The 15,704-nt window shown below is 41.5% G+C and overlaps 2 long non-coding RNA genes across 4 annotated transcripts; both read left to right on the top strand.

Moving 5' to 3' along the window:
• The first annotated feature begins 3,184 nt into the window (after window positions 1-3,184).
• LOC132042447 (uncharacterized) lies at window positions 3,185-14,167 on the top strand. Of its 3 annotated transcripts, none has more exons than XR_009411483.1 (4): window positions 3,185-3,294; window positions 3,731-3,850; window positions 13,576-13,875; window positions 14,024-14,167. It is a non-coding gene; the product is annotated as an uncharacterized LOC132042447 (long non-coding RNA). The 3 variants fall into 3 exon arrangements; XR_009411482.1 differs by having other exon boundaries at window positions 3,191-3,850; window positions 13,576-13,738; window positions 13,831-13,875; XR_009411481.1 differs by having other exon boundaries at window positions 3,191-3,850.
• On the top strand, window positions 5,568-6,103 carry LOC132042448 (uncharacterized). Its single transcript, XR_009411484.1, has 2 exons — window positions 5,568-5,799; window positions 6,035-6,103. It is a non-coding gene; the product is annotated as an uncharacterized LOC132042448 (long non-coding RNA).
• Window positions 14,168-15,704: the final 1,537 nt, after the last annotated feature.

The raw sequence follows: 15,704 nt of genomic DNA, 5'->3' as shown, positions 1-15,704 counted from the left end.
TCATAAGTTCATATGTATAATAAGAGTTAGCGGGTTCGCTCGGCTCCGAATATGGGGTCGGGTGCCCATCACACCCTAGTAAAGTCGGGGTGTGACAATACATGCGGGGCTGAGTGGCACCTGAAGTAGATGCTCCCCCTCGGCCTCTACCTCGGCTTTGTCGAAATGCGAGGAATGCCGCCTACTCCGGCGTGCGAAGAAGAACCGCCGCGCCGATCTCGTGGGGACCCTAACCTCTACCACTCACGCGACGGCAATCTCTCATCATGCGCGAACTCGACCACGGTGTGCAAGTGTCCGAACCCTAGCGGCCCGTCCGAATGTAATCTACCACATTGGGCACATCGCGGCATGCGGGAGTCTCCTGCGGCTATAGTCTCCCCCAAGCCGTGAACCCGAGGCTCTCGAACTGCGACCCTGTCCCGAACTAAAGGAGCAATCAAATCTCTCCCGCCCTTAGAATCGGGGAGGCGCACTAGTCACCGACCGGCACCGAGTATCTACAATGTGTGCGCAGCTGATCCCTCTATAATAACTGCCTGTGCCCATAGATCTTGCCCTTTTTCTTGGCCCTCTATCAACATCACGATCACCCCTTTGCGGAGGTTGTTGTCCTTCTAGATTTTGGGCATGGGCTTGAATGCGGGAAATATCCATCCCATCTTGCAACAAAGCCTTCAAATAATCCTTAACCAAATGTGTCCCTAAGCCACTCACAAATCTATGTACCCGATCTCCCATGTCGGCCACCATAGTCGGGGCATATCTAGCCAAAGAATTAAATTGAAGGCTATACTCCCGAGCGCTCATGTTTCCTTGTTTCAAATTTAGAAATCTATCCGCTCTAGCTCGGCAGACCTCGGGTGGCAAATAATGGCGAATAAAGGCATCTACGAATTCTTACCAAACGGGAGAAGGCGCATTCTCTTTCCTTGATGCTATCCAGTTATTATACCATAATACCACCACATCTCGGAGTCTATAAGATGCCAACTCCACCGATTCAGTCTCGAAGGCATGAATAATCTTTAATGTCCTCATCTCATCAATAAAGCCTTGGATCTTCATCTGGCTTTGACCAGAAAAATTCTCGAGAGATTCAAACTCATAAAATCACGGGCTGCGGTACTAGCCGACCGATCACTTGGGCTCGCATTACGTCGGCTCTGAGCGGCAACCAACTGTGTCAATAAATGAATGGCCTCGGTCACTTGTTGACCCGAAGTAGCCGGTGGAGGAACTGGAGGCATAGGAGCTGGAGCTGAAGCCCCTTCTTGTTCTTCCGTAATAGGCGGAGTAGTAGAGGCATTAGATAGAGCCTCATGGTGTGATTCACCCTCATCTATATTCATAGGCGGCTCTCTTTTACGCCCGTCTTTTTATCGTAGTCTTGCCCTTTTGGGCAGCTTTAGATTTTCCCTTTGGCAGCATTTCTGAAATCACAACACACTTATTAGGGAGGATAAAATCTTATATACAGCTCTATCGCACGATCTCATAAGAAGAAAGATGGTCATTTTTTCCTAAATGCCATGTAGCCTCCTTGTTATTAGCGTGGTACGCAACACACCATAAACAAGACTCTACTAGACACGGCTCGTAGACACTTCCTAGGACTGAACTGCTCAGATACCACTTCTACCACGACTCGACTAGGGCCATGACGGGCACCCGGGGCTAACCACCGGGTACCACTCATTCAATTACTCATCTGCTTTCATTCATAACTCTTGTGCTCATAATCATGAAAAACTACTAACATTTGAAACATATTTACTTTATATACATAAGCCCTTCGGCTATCAAAATAATATATATACATGCATATACATGAAAGACTGTGAGACCATACTACCCACACTGCGTATCTACGAGCCTCTACTGGAGTACCAGACATATGGACGGGACAGGACCCCGTCATGCCCAAACATGAATATATCACAACAAGAAAATAGACTTTTAATGACCAGCTCTTTAACGGAGGGATACGAATCCGGTCATTAGAAGCATATTTATAACGACATACTTTTTTTCCGGTCGTTAAAGTCAATTTTTATTTCAATATTAACGACGGAATAATATTTGGCCATTAAAAGCATAACATCTGGTCGTTAACACCAATTAATAAGAAAAAGGGTGCTAACCTTTCCTCTTAGTTTTTCCCAACACTCCATTAAGACCACCCACACCCCAACCCCAACCGCAAATAAAAGCAAAATCCCTCATGCTATCTCTCGTTGTGCTTTCCCAACCGACCATCGCAACCCTCAAATAAAAAGAAAGAAACACCCTTATTTTCTATACAAAATTTATAGTTCCGAGCACGGAGCAACTCCACGAAGAACCGCAAACGATTCCTCGGAATCCTCACTGCGTCTAATCTTCCGTTTCCATTGAAGTGGTCTTATGGTTTCGTTCTTCTTCTCATCAAGTTAAGTTTTACGCAAGTATCTAAACTTCTAGTTAGAATCGTTGTAGAATTGAGAATTCCTTTATTTTTCCAATTATTTCTCTTGGTATTTATCAAATATATTGGTTTTGTTCTTAGAATTACATATTTGCTTATATAATTACATCCAGCTTTTTAGAGCATTACGATTAATGTACAACGATCGCTTTTTTTTTTCCTCCGACTTATTGTGCGCCTTTTTTGATGATATAACTATGGAAAGAGTTAATGGTATTATTTGATTAATATTTTTAGTTAATTAAACTTAATAATTGGGGTTTACCAAAGATGTTTTTGCTCATAGTCACTAATAATTTCACCGTATTTATCCCTAAAGGACAAATCGTTATGGAGTTTGGGGATACTAACACCTTCCTAATATATAGAGGTTCATATTGTTAGTGAAGACGCTACTCAGTATAATATAAATTTGCTTAAATATCTGTGACTTTTAAGGTGTGTCTCTTGATACTTAATGTTATTAGCAAGGTGGCTATTATGTGCCCAATAAATAGTTGTACTGATGGAGGTATCTGAAAGGAGAGGTATGTGATCCCTACTTGGTAAAAGATGAAAGGATTCTTAGATAGAAAAGGAGAAGCTACGATCCAACTTTAATTGCGAAGTTGATCTCTTATATTTAATGCCAAAAGTCCCTTCCCTTTGCCAAATCCCCAATTGCGGTGTAATCGATTAAGATGTTTTGTCTTGGCCTCGTCACAAGAAGTTGCATTCGGAAAGTCATAGCACCTTCGCTAGGTAATCGGTCAACCTTGCTGTAAAGGAAAATCCTTTGATTGATAAAGTATGAACCATAAATATAGTCCAGCTCAGTTTATGTATAGGTATGTGAGTGTTAATGTGGTTTATCTTCCATGATTGAACTCCTAATTGCTTTTCATCTGTGCTCGCCATTTAATTTTTGACACTAGAATTGTGGTTCAGATGATCCACGAAAATGTAAAAATGTTTAATCCCCACAAATGCACCACCTTTATTTCTATTAATATCAGAGTTGTGTACGTCAATTTATAATCTAATGGTCGAACCATACGTTTTTACTTTGAAGAGTTTTCTTTAAGTTTTCGGATAACAATGGTTTGGTGCATTTTCTCTTCAATTAGACAATACTCAAGTTTGTTATTCCCTTATCATGGTAAAATAAGGCATTTTCAATTTTCACTATATATGCAGTACACTAAGATATCATCATTTGTTAACATAGAAATGCTTATACGTGGAAAATGTTAACTTTCATTGGGCGCCGACACGTTTTATCAGTTGGTGGCAGCATTTAGAAAATCTTGCCACCTACGAGCAGCTGGATTCTCTTAAAGGTCTGCATTTCAATGTTGGACAGGATTTATGACAAAGAGGGGAGATCAAGTTTGTCAACCAAAGGTACTTTTTGCTGAGAATGGCTCTTATCATTCTTGTCTATGCAGTACCTTTTCTGAGGTCTGTTGCTTCGGTGAGTATTGGAATTGCCATTTCTAAAATGTTTTGTGAGATTCTAGTGTTTGGGTTTATTCTAACCAAAAGCGGGTTCATGTCGTGCTTTTCTGCTTTCTTTTGGTACATCTAGTCGCTCTCACCTTATGACTCAGAGTCCCACATTGTTGACATTGATAATTTTGACGATGAACTTGAGGAAGCTAACACCACTCCCCGTGAGTTACTTCTTCACAAAGTCTTTATGCTCTTGGATATATACTTTCTGATTGTATATCATGTTAATTCTCTATTTTTCCAATGACATTTAGCTGAATTAAAAGCTAACAATGAACATCAAGAAATTTTAGTGGAGTTTTTTTGCTTTGCGTTTACCGTGAATTTCTTAGGATTCAACTTCTGGATTCCATCTTCTTGATCTCCGAAATATCTTGTTAGTTGGCTTAGATTTGGGTTTAGAGGGACAGTTATTTAATTATTTATTTATTCTTGATCGACTATGTAATAGTACACGTAAATATTGTAAATATTCCCTTCCTTATGTATTGTAATCAGGTCCTATAATTTAGCCTAGTATCATTCTGATAGGAGATACCTACTTTGTATATAATGACTTTCATACATCAATACAGGACACGGATTGATTTCCTACATGGTATCAGACTAGGTTTCTCCCATAAACCCTAGCCGTCCACCTCTCTCTCTCCTAACCCTAGTCCTAGCCGCCACCCCTTCCTCCTCCTTCTTCTCCCTTCAATGGCTGACAGCAAAAATTTCCATTCTGCTTTAACCATCACGAATGTGAAATCCTTAATCCCCATCTCTCTAGACATGGAAACCGGCCATTATCATGAATGGGCGACACTATTCAAAGTCCTAGCCCGCGTCCACTCCGTACTTGAACACATCATTCCACCAACTGACACCGCTGAACTCACCGCGTACAACGCAACAAAGGCGGCAAACCTTCCACTCTGGAAACGGCTAGATGCGGTGGTCCTTCAATGGATATACGCCACCGTCTCCCATGATATTCTTACCTCTATTCTCATGGCGGATGATGTTGCAGAGAAGGCTTGGAATCGCATTGCTCAACTTTTCCAAGATAATAAGCACTCAAGGGCAGCGTACCTTGAAACTGAATTCACCACCACAAAAATAGCCGACTTCGGCTCGGTTATGGCCTATTATAATAGGCTCAAGTCTCTCTCGGATCAACTTGCCAACGTGGGGTCGCCGTGTGTCCGACCAACGTCCGGTCTTGCGCCTCTCGCAGAAGCTTCCGGAGACATATGCACACTTTGTCACCACCATCCAACAGAAGGATGTGTTGCCCTCTTTCTCTGAAGTGTGCTCCAGACTCAAGCTCGAAGACGCAGCAGCCAAGGAACGTGCCCGCGATTCCAATCCCGCGGCTCTACTTGTTGATAATGATACTCCCTCCCCGCCACCTGGCGGCAACAATAATTCCACTAACCGTCATGATAATAATCGTGGCAGGAATTCTAACAGGAACAAGGGAAAGGGTAACAATAAGAACAACAACCGCGGGAAACTCGGCCGCGGCGGCGGAGGACAGCCCAGCAGCGGCCAGTGGCCGATGGGACAGCCACCCCGCAGGCCACATCGGCCTCGCTCGGCCGCCCCGGAAGGTGATCGCCCCCCCTGCCCGTATCCGACGAGACAGTGGCAGCAGCGTCCCGCCACGTCGCGGCCCGGCAGCGGCATTCTCGGTGCGGGTCCACGACCTCAGCAGGCCTATTCCATGCAGGTTCTGACAAATTTTGGGTACACTCTGACAGACGTGGAGGCCGCCATGCACACTCTGTCCATGCATCAACCAGATGAAAATTGGTACATGGACACCGGAGCGACTTCCCACATGACTGCCAACTCAGGTACTCTCACGTCTTATTTTAATTTGAGCAATAATTCTGGAATCATTGTTGGTAATGGTAGCACTATTCCAATTCGAGGCTATGGTCATACATCCCTTCCCCACCTAATCCTCAATTACGTCTCCGAAATGTCTTGCATGCTCCAAAACTCATCAAAAACCTTATTTCCGTACGTAAATTCACTAAAGATAATAATGTTTCTGTTGAGTTTGATCCTCTTGGGTTTTCTGTGAAGGATTTACCGACGGGGAGCCGCCTAATGAGATGTGAGAGCACCGAGGAATTGTATCCTATCAATGCCACAGAGTGGGCCACTCCACCATCCACCTTCCTTGCCGCATCACCTAGCTTGTGGCATTCCCGCCTCGGCCATCCGGGAAAAGCTATTCTTAATTCTTTTCGTAGTAATGCCTTAATTGAATGTAATAGGGCCCGAACATCTTTTTGCACCTCTTGTCCTTTGGGGAAACATGTTAAATTGCCATTTTATGATTCATCGTCATTTACTACTATGCCGTTTGACATCATTCATAGTGATTTATGGACATCTCCTGTTTCAAGTTCTAATGGGCACCGCTATTATGTTTTCTTTCTTGATGATTATAGTAATTTTCTTTGACTTTTCCAATCTCTAACAAGTCCCAAGTCTATTCCACTTTTCTATCTTTTAAGGCATTAATACGGACTCAATTCGAAAAGACATTAAAAACCTTCAATGTGATAATGGGCGGAGTTCGCCAACGGGCATTTTCAATCTTTTTGCGCCTCAAATGGTTTAAATTTTTGATTTTCTTGCCCCCATACCTCTCCTCAAAACGGCAAAGCGGAAAGAAAAATTAAATCCATTAACAACATAGTGCGCACTCTTCTTGTCCACTCCTCCGTCCCCCCATTTTTTTGGCATCATGCTCTCCAAATGGCCACTTACCTCCTCAATGTACTTCCCTCCAAAGTCCTTGGGTATAAATCACCGACGCAAGTTCTCTATCAACGAACCCCCTCCTATTCTCATCTCCGGGTTTTTGGGTGTCTATGCTATCGACTTTTCCCATCTACGACTATCGATAAGTTACAAGCAAGATCCACCCCGTGTGTCTTTTTGGGCTATCCGTTGAATCATAGAGGATATAAATGTTATGATTTATCCACCAACAAAATCATCATCTCACGGCATGTCATCTTTGAAGAAACTCAATTTCCCTTCTCCAAATTGCACTCCCCAACCCCAACTTCTTATGAATTTTTGGACCATGGAATCTCTCCATATACCCTGCATTTTCTGTCACAGCCTACTCCACCCGTCGTTCCCCGGTCCCACTCCCCTCCGCACCGCACCCGTGGCCACCGCCCAGCCAGAGCCCCTCCCCCCCCATCGCTCCACCCGTGCCCGCCGCACCCCTCCCACCCCCACGGCCCAGCGGTCCAACCCCACGGTCGCTGCCCAGCAGCCCCTACCCCCCACTGCCCCACCCGTAACTGCCCAGCAGCCCACCCGCATGGTCACTAGAAGCCAACACGGGATTTTTAAACCCAAACAACCGTTCAACTTAAATACTTCCAAAGACTCTCTCCATCTCGCCTATCCCCCCGAAACTCGTCGCGCTCTAAATGACCACAATTGGAAAGTCGCCATGGTTGATGAATATAATGCTCTAATTAATAATAAGACGTGGGAGTTGGTTCCACGTCCCACTGATGTGAATCTTATTCGTTCTATGTGGATTTTTCGTCATAAAAAGAAATCTGATGGGTCTTTATAGAGGCACAGAGCCCGTCTTGTCTGTGATGGCAGGTCTCAACGGGTTGGAGTTGATTGCGACGAGACTTTCAGTCCGGCTGTCAAACCGGCTACTATTCGCACTGTCTTGAGCATTGCACTTGCACACTCTTGGCCCATTCATCGCCACGTCAAGAATGCTTTCCTACACGGTAATCTTAATGAGACGTTTATATGCATTAGCCTATTGGGTTTAAGGATCCACAAGATCCCCATCATGTCTGTCTCTTGAAGAAATCGTTGTACGGACTTAAGCAAGCTCCCCGTGCATGGTTCCAACGCTTTGCAGACTATGTCTCCACCATTGGTTTTTCACATAGCCGATCTGATCACTCTCTGTTTATTTATTGTCGAGGTTCTGACATTGCTTACATCCTGCTCTATGTTGATGATATTATTCTCACAGCTTCCTCAGATGCTCTCAGGAGATCCATCATGTCTCTGCTTAGTGCCGAATTTGCTATGAAGGATTTGGGCCCTCTAAGCTACTTTCTGGGTATCGCTATTACCTGGACTCCACACGGCGTGTTTCTCTCTCAAAAAAATTATGCAGCAGATATTATAGAGCGTGCGGGCATGACTGCCTGTAAGCCCAATGTTATATCCCGCATTTTGTACGTCGGAATAGTTTAAGACAACTTGCGGGTAATTAAGGGCAAGGTCATTTTCCGGTTTTGTTTTAATGCGTAAGTCGCTTGTAAGTATTATTGGCATGGAATATTAAGGGCAAATTTGGAATTTGGAAATTTTTTTATGACTTGTTGAAAAAGGCTTGTGGCCATCCAAGTTGGAATGAACCATGGCCCACATGACACAAAACACATGTGATTAAGAAGAAGACTAGGTGAGCAAAAGTCATCTTTTATTACCTAAGGAAATCTCTAGAAAATTTTAGAAAAAGAAAAAAAAAAAAAAAAAGAGAAAAAGAGGGAGCATGAGCCGGCCATGTGCTTGTGCACATGTATATATATATTATAAGAGAAGGCACCACTTATCATTCTCCAACATAGAAATTTCAAGAAAAAGGAAGAAAAAGGAAGAAGGAGGAGAACGGCCATGGCTGGCCATATTTCAGCCGTGGATGAAGGTCAAGAAAAAATATTTTCTCCAAGCTTTCCTACTAATTGCAAGGTCCTCGTCAACGTGGAAGGGTCGTTGGAGCAAATAAATCATTTGTTGAGGCTAAAGGAGAAGCTAGCCGAGTGGAAGCAACATGAAGGAGGTGAGGTTCAATCTTATTTTTCTTATGTTATGGATGGTTTGTACGTGTTGTGAAGTATGGAAATGGATTAAAAACTTGAAAATATGGATGTTGAAGTTGAGCCATGAATGTTGATGTTGGACCGTGGGTGCATGTTGTAGTGTTGTAGTAATGAATTAATGGTAGTTAGCATGTTTGTATGTTGTTGTAGTGTATAGAAATGGGATGAAAATTATGGACTTTGGAATGTGATGTGTGGCCGTATATATATATAGTGTTGAAGCCGTGTATATATGAGATGTGTATGGCAAGAACGAATTAATTTTATTTAAAGTGTTGGTTGTTGTCGTTGTGTAGATTCTATGTTGATAATGGAAGTGTTATGATCCAAGTTGAAGATTAACTATGTGGGCTGAATTGAGAATTAATGTGACTTTAATGTGGTTTCTTGAATTTATGGAAATAACGTTGTTAAAGTGTGGTTTGGTGGCGTAGTGATGAACTTGAAAGAAGAAAATGTGTTATGAACATTTCTAATGAAGTTGGAAGGTCTCGGGTAAGATTGGATGTTGGTTTGGACATCTTGAATTGCCTATTGATATTGTTGTTATGCTTATTGGTTTGGTTGTTGTGATTTGGCCGAGTTGAATTCTCGGGGTTGGTGAATATATAGGGGAGGTGCTGCCGAAATTTCCATAGAAGAAGTGACGGCTTGGAATTGAGTTCTTTAATGCTTATGGCTAATGTTGGATGTCCAATGACATTTTTGTAGATTGAGAGAAGTCAAGACAAGAGCGTGGATTAGTTCCAAGGGCGGCCAAGGTATGTAAAGCTCACCTCTCTTTCTTTGGCATGTCTTAGTACTATTAGGCTATGACCCGAGCCTCGGGGTTATTCCACTCTTAAATTCCGAGCTCAAAAACGTACTTTGTTCGATCCTAAAGGCATACTTCTTATTGTATTCAAGTTGAGATTCTTAAGTTTTCAAAGGATTGGATTTTAAAAAAAGACCTATAAAGACTTTTGACTACAAAAAGAGTCCCGAACTTCAAACGTCCGTAACTTTTGCATACGAGCTCGGAACGCCCCAAAACATAATAGGTAAGTTCATAAGATATAACGTTCCCCTAACCCCCGTAGACGGGCTCGGATGGGGTCGGCACCCGTTCGCGGGGCCCACGGCCCTTCTATGCTTACCTTTAATTATTTTTGAAGAACTTAATACTATTTTCACTTTGGCCTCCGCACGTGGATTCCTTACTTACATAACGAGTTATGATTATGATCTTGTGAATATGATTACTCACTTATCTGTTAAGTTTGAATCAAAGATTCGTACATATATGATTCTGATACGTAACTATGATGCCTAAAGTTCTATTTGATAAGTCTCGGAAAATATTTGAGTTAAATTGTGTAAATGTATAAAGTGAGAACCCGTATATTTATGATTCGGATACGTAACCCTGATTACTAATTTATATTTGATATGTTCTGAATAACATTTGAAGGAAACTCGACTTGGCTATTGTCTGTATTCTGGAATGATAGTCTGTTTTGATTGTTCTGTTAAATCTGTGTATGTGTTTGGAGATGCGTATAGATCATCCGATTCTGCTCGTGCATGATATTGTTACTTCCTTCGCCGAGTCCCGGGCCGGTACTATCGTGCGCACAATGCGAAGTATGATGAGCTTCCGAAGTATGATGAGCGACTATTATTATGGTGTTATGATGTGTCCCGTACGTCGAGCCCCTTTTGGCCGGGTGCGTGGTTATATGATTTGATGTGTGACGGGGATGCGGGAGATGCGAAACCTTTCGAAGTATGATGTGTTGTGGCGCCCGGCGGGAGGGCGACCACGTTCGTCCGCCGGGTCCCATTATGGACCGCATAGGATATATGATATGATATTCTGTTTGATCTGATGATACAGTGATTTGATAATGTGGAAGTCTGACAATATTATGAGTCTGTTCTGATAATGAGACGATCTGTTGTTTCGGAGCCGGTGGTGGGGCAAACCCGGTGGCGAGGCAAAATTCCGCCCCGGTTTAGGCCAATCCCACATCGGCTAATGTCAGTTATGACAATATGATCTATTTCCTATATATATGTAAGACAGGAGTGTTTTTCAAAAAGAAAGAAGAATAAGCTAAGCCTTCTGACATTCTGGTTATTAACTCTACTTTCTGTACCCCGCTTATGATTTTCCGCAATAATATGATTGTGATATGTTTTGCATACTGACATATATATATACAGGATAAGTGCTGCACAGGCAAGTTATGACTCTCTGATTCCTATACTTGATTTCTGTAGTGTTTCATTCCGGTTATGACTTTGTTAATGGATTTTCCTGCTTTACATACTCAGTACATCTTCCGTACTGACCCCCTTTCTTCGGGGGCTGCGTTTCATGCCGCGCAGGTACACCGGATGAGCTAAAGCTGTTGAGAAGATGTTCCGGCGGGATTGGCGAGCTCCACTTGCTCCGAGTGCTCGCCGAGTCGAGCTTGTTTGTGTTATGATATCCGGGTCATGTTAGAGACTTTGCAGTAGTCGTGTGTATGAGATGTCAGTTGTGAGCGGCTCTATAAGCCGCCGTATTGTTATACTTGATATTATAGATTCTTGTACGGTCGCAAGTTGTGTCTGATTGAAACGATATAAAGTATGTTCGTTTTTCGTACAAATTTTGTTATGTATTTATGATTTGGTCGAGGGCCCAATATGAATTCGAGTGTTACGATAGTTTGAGGGTTCGCTCGGCCCTAGATAAGGGTCGGGTGCCCATCACACCCTATCGGAAATCGGGGTGTGACACCCAATCAGACACCGGTCGACACCAACGCCAAACTTGGTGCCACGGCCGGGCCTCCTTGCGATGATCCCACCCAATATCGTAAGTTGGCCGGCGCGTTACAGTACCTTACATTCACAAGACCAGACATCTCCTATGCGGTTCAACAAGTATGCCTTCACATGCATGATCCTAAGGTTGCACATATGCATGCTCTTAAACGCATAGTCCGATACATTAAAGGTACTATTGAGTTTGGTCTCCATCTGTACAAATCCTCCATTGCCTCTCTTGTCTCTTATACAGATGCAGATTGGGGTGGTTGTCCAGACACTCAACGATCAACGTCTGGTTACTGTGTCTTCCTTGGCGATAACCTCCTCTCGTGGTCATCCAAACGGCAACCTACTATGTCTAAGTCGAGTGCTGAGGCCGAATACCGTGGCGTCGCTAATGTCGTCTCTGAGTCCTATTGGCATCGCAACCTTCTCTTGGAGCTCCGTTGTCCCATCCGGACAGCTACATTGGTTTATTGTGATAATGTTAGTGCCATATACCTATCAGGTAATCCATTCAAAGACCAACGCACTAAACATATTGAGATGGACATACATTTCGTACGCGAGAAGGTTGCCCGTGGAGAAGTCCGTGTTCTTCACGTCCCGTCCCGTTACCAGATCGCAGATATCTTCACTAAAGGTCTTCCGCGCATGCTCTTTGATGATTTCAGGGACAGTCTAAGCGTACGACAACCTCCCTCTTCGACTGCGGGGGTGTGATAGACTATGTAATAGTACCCGTAAATATTGTAAATATTCCCTTCCTTATGTATTGTAATCAGGTCCTATAATTTAGCCTAGTATCATTCTGATAGGAGATACCTAATGACTTTCATACATCAATACAGGACACAGATTGATTTCCTACAATTCTTTCTGTAGTTTTGGAGAGGGGGGTTTGTCATATACAAGGTATTCAATTATGTGAAGACTATCAAGACTATGTAAATAAATGACAATGGTACTTGTCTCCCACATAACCTATCAAGTAAGCAAAAACTGTCAAATGACTTAATATAATCTTTCTTAAATCAAGCTTTATCAAAAGCAAAACTTGGATAGCTCATTCTTCATTCACATTGGTGCTAAACTAGCTTAATGGCCCATTATTAAGTCAGTCTCCTTGCCACAATTAAATGTACCTTTTTTTCTGTGATGGCCCATATCGCTAAAAGCGATCAAAGACTCTTAAATAACAGAGCAATCATTTATATTTTTTCAAATCAAACATTTGTTGTGGTTTGATTCTATTGTACTTGGGGTTCTTTGGAAGCTTAGCCTTGTTTAGGACCTCGTTTCTTTTTGTTTGTCTAAGCAAACAATTTTATTTGCCTAACATTAGTTTTAGACTAGTCAAACAATGCGAGACTAGGCGATAATGAATTAATCCTACCTTGAAAAAGCTAGTAGAAAAGTCCATTTCTCCAACACCAATTTACTATCAGTTTGTGAGTTTCTAAACTTCAAGAGATTCGTTGAGATTTTCTATCATTTGTATTCATTGTTAAACTTGCAAATAATACCTGTATTAGTTTGTTTATCATGTGCTTTAGCTTGAGGAATTCCTTGCTTTATTTTTTCCAAACATATAGGTTAAAAGTATAATGTGAGGAATTAAGAGATCATTTAGGTCCCGACTCTTTTCTGTTAGCATCTTCTTGGTGTCAATGATGTGGAATACAACATAATTAACTTTTTACTATTCCATTTCCTATACAACTTAAAGCTGTTAAAAGCTAAATTCGATCTAGCTTTGTCTAAATTATAGTAATCATTTGCTCCTCGTGTCTCTTGATTCATTTTCTATTCCCGAAAAGTTGAAAACTAAGTGGTAAAAGTTTTGTGAAATCTTCTAAGATGTTAATGGGTAAAAGGATTGGGGTTGGTTGAATATATTTTCCTCACTTTCTATTAATGTTCTATTTTTTTTTGTAGGATCTTATAAGCACACCCTCTATGTGTTCCTGGAGTTTGAGCTACTGTTTGTGATTGGACTAATGTATGCATATTTGACTGTCAATTATCTTTATGGTTCCTATCTACATCGGCGGAGCCACATATAGTTGAGTTTTGTCGAAAAATTACACTGTGTAACTAGGTAAAATTTTTTATTTTTATGTATATATATTACATATTGACACTTCTTGGTTTCTTCGTGAATTTACTTCTTTATATTTTGACACCCCTTAGTGAAAATTCTGGCTCCGCCACTGCCTATCTACATAGGATTTACCCGTAAGTTCTTTGATCATTGCTTTCTGGCTCCGCCACTGCCTATCTACATAGGATTTACCTGTAAGTTCTTTGATCATTGCTTTTGGTAATACTGTGTTTTTAGTTTCATTTACTCACATAGCTGCATATGTTCTTGTTTTGATAAAAGGGAGAAGCATGGAAGATGCAGTTACTGGGTGTAGCTTGTTTGTCACTTGCTTGCTAAAATGGAGGCGATTGAAGTTAGTGTAAAGCTACAGGCAAATGCATGTTCATCTTGCTCGTTCTTTTTTGAGGGCATGTTTGAAGTTCAAATTTGTAAATTCTACGATTGGAGTTAGGAGCCGAAGAAATAATTTCACATAATCGGAAGATATATGTTTTTTAGCATTGGCATACTTTTATTTCTTTTGTAATTAACTATGAAATTCTATATAACAATTAATTATTTTGTTTATTTTCGGATTACATGTTGGCTTGTATATTTATGTTGTTATAGAGGAAAGGAAATTCTAGTCACAAAATGAAGCTAGTAATGACCAGATCTTTAATTGTCGTTGAAAGAGTATATTTTGTTGCTAAAAAGTGTTGCAACGACCGGAGTACCTGTCGTTAGGAAAGGTTATTAACGACTGGATTTGTTGCCGTCACTAAAGGATATTTACGATTGGATTACAAATCCGGTCGTCCACTTTTAACGACGGAGCTTTTAGTGACCGGCAGCGACCGGATTTTTTCCTGTCGTAAATGAGTAATAGCGACCGAAAAAGCACTTTCAAATAAAATATACTACGATGAGTCTAACGATTGTGTGAATCCTCTTAAATGTAGACTTGCGAGCTCGGACGAATAAGTGTAGATAATTGGAGGCTGAACAGGTATGTTAAGGCTCGTTCCATTCTTTCAAAGGCATGATTCCTTTGTAATGAGTCCATAAATGTTTCCATAACCTCCTTGTTTTCAAAAGTTAGAAGTTCATGATTCTTAAAAGCTTTTTATGATACTAAAGATGATATGTTTTCTATGATGAACATGATGATGATGATTTTAATTCTAAAAATTCCAAAGCTTATGATTTTAATGCTAAGATGAGATTACTGAGCTTATTTCATGATTTTCTTGATTCCACTCAGCATTCTGATCTCACCTTACAATCATTGTTCCTTCAAGGTGAGGTAAAGCGATGATAATTGTTCCCTAATATAAATCGGAGGCTACCGACCTTACGTCACTTCGATAAAGTGATAACATTTATTTGAGCTCTCATGCATGCTACTTATGCCATATATGTATGTTATATATATATATATATATATATATATATATATTTATATGTACATATGGGGTAAGGGGAAAGGTGAGGCGTTATATACGCATAGCCACCTGATCAGCTGGATATCATCCCGGACGCGGGATATATGGATAAATGGATCGGGCTGCACGTTCCACAGCAATATAGTATATGGATAAATGGATCGGGTTGCACGTTCCGCAGCAATATAGTATGTATATGGATTGGGTTGCACATTCCGCAGCAATATAATATACTCATGGATCGTACGCGCGTTCCGCAAAGACTATTATGGTATATATATGTATGAGAAAGCTTTTGCGAAAAACTAGCATATGGTATCCGCCTTACAAGGCAATGTCATGCACAGTTATCTCTTTATTTCATGTTATGTCTCATATCCCTTGTTATGTTGTTATTCATGCCTTACATACTCAGTACATTGTTCATACTGACGTCCCTTCTTGTGGATGTTGTGTTCATGCTGCAATGTGGATAGACAAAACGAGGATCTTTCATCGTAGGTCGCCTTTAGGTACCGGCGATTGGTGAGCTCCAC

The sequence above is a fragment of the Lycium ferocissimum genome, unplaced genomic scaffold (genome assembly GCF_029784015.1).
Source record: "Lycium ferocissimum isolate CSIRO_LF1 unplaced genomic scaffold, AGI_CSIRO_Lferr_CH_V1 ctg15433, whole genome shotgun sequence".
Classification (NCBI taxonomy): Eukaryota; Viridiplantae; Streptophyta; class Magnoliopsida; order Solanales; family Solanaceae; genus Lycium; species Lycium ferocissimum.
Note: the sequence above shows the minus strand (reverse complement) of the source record. Positions and strands in the feature narration are given on the sequence as shown.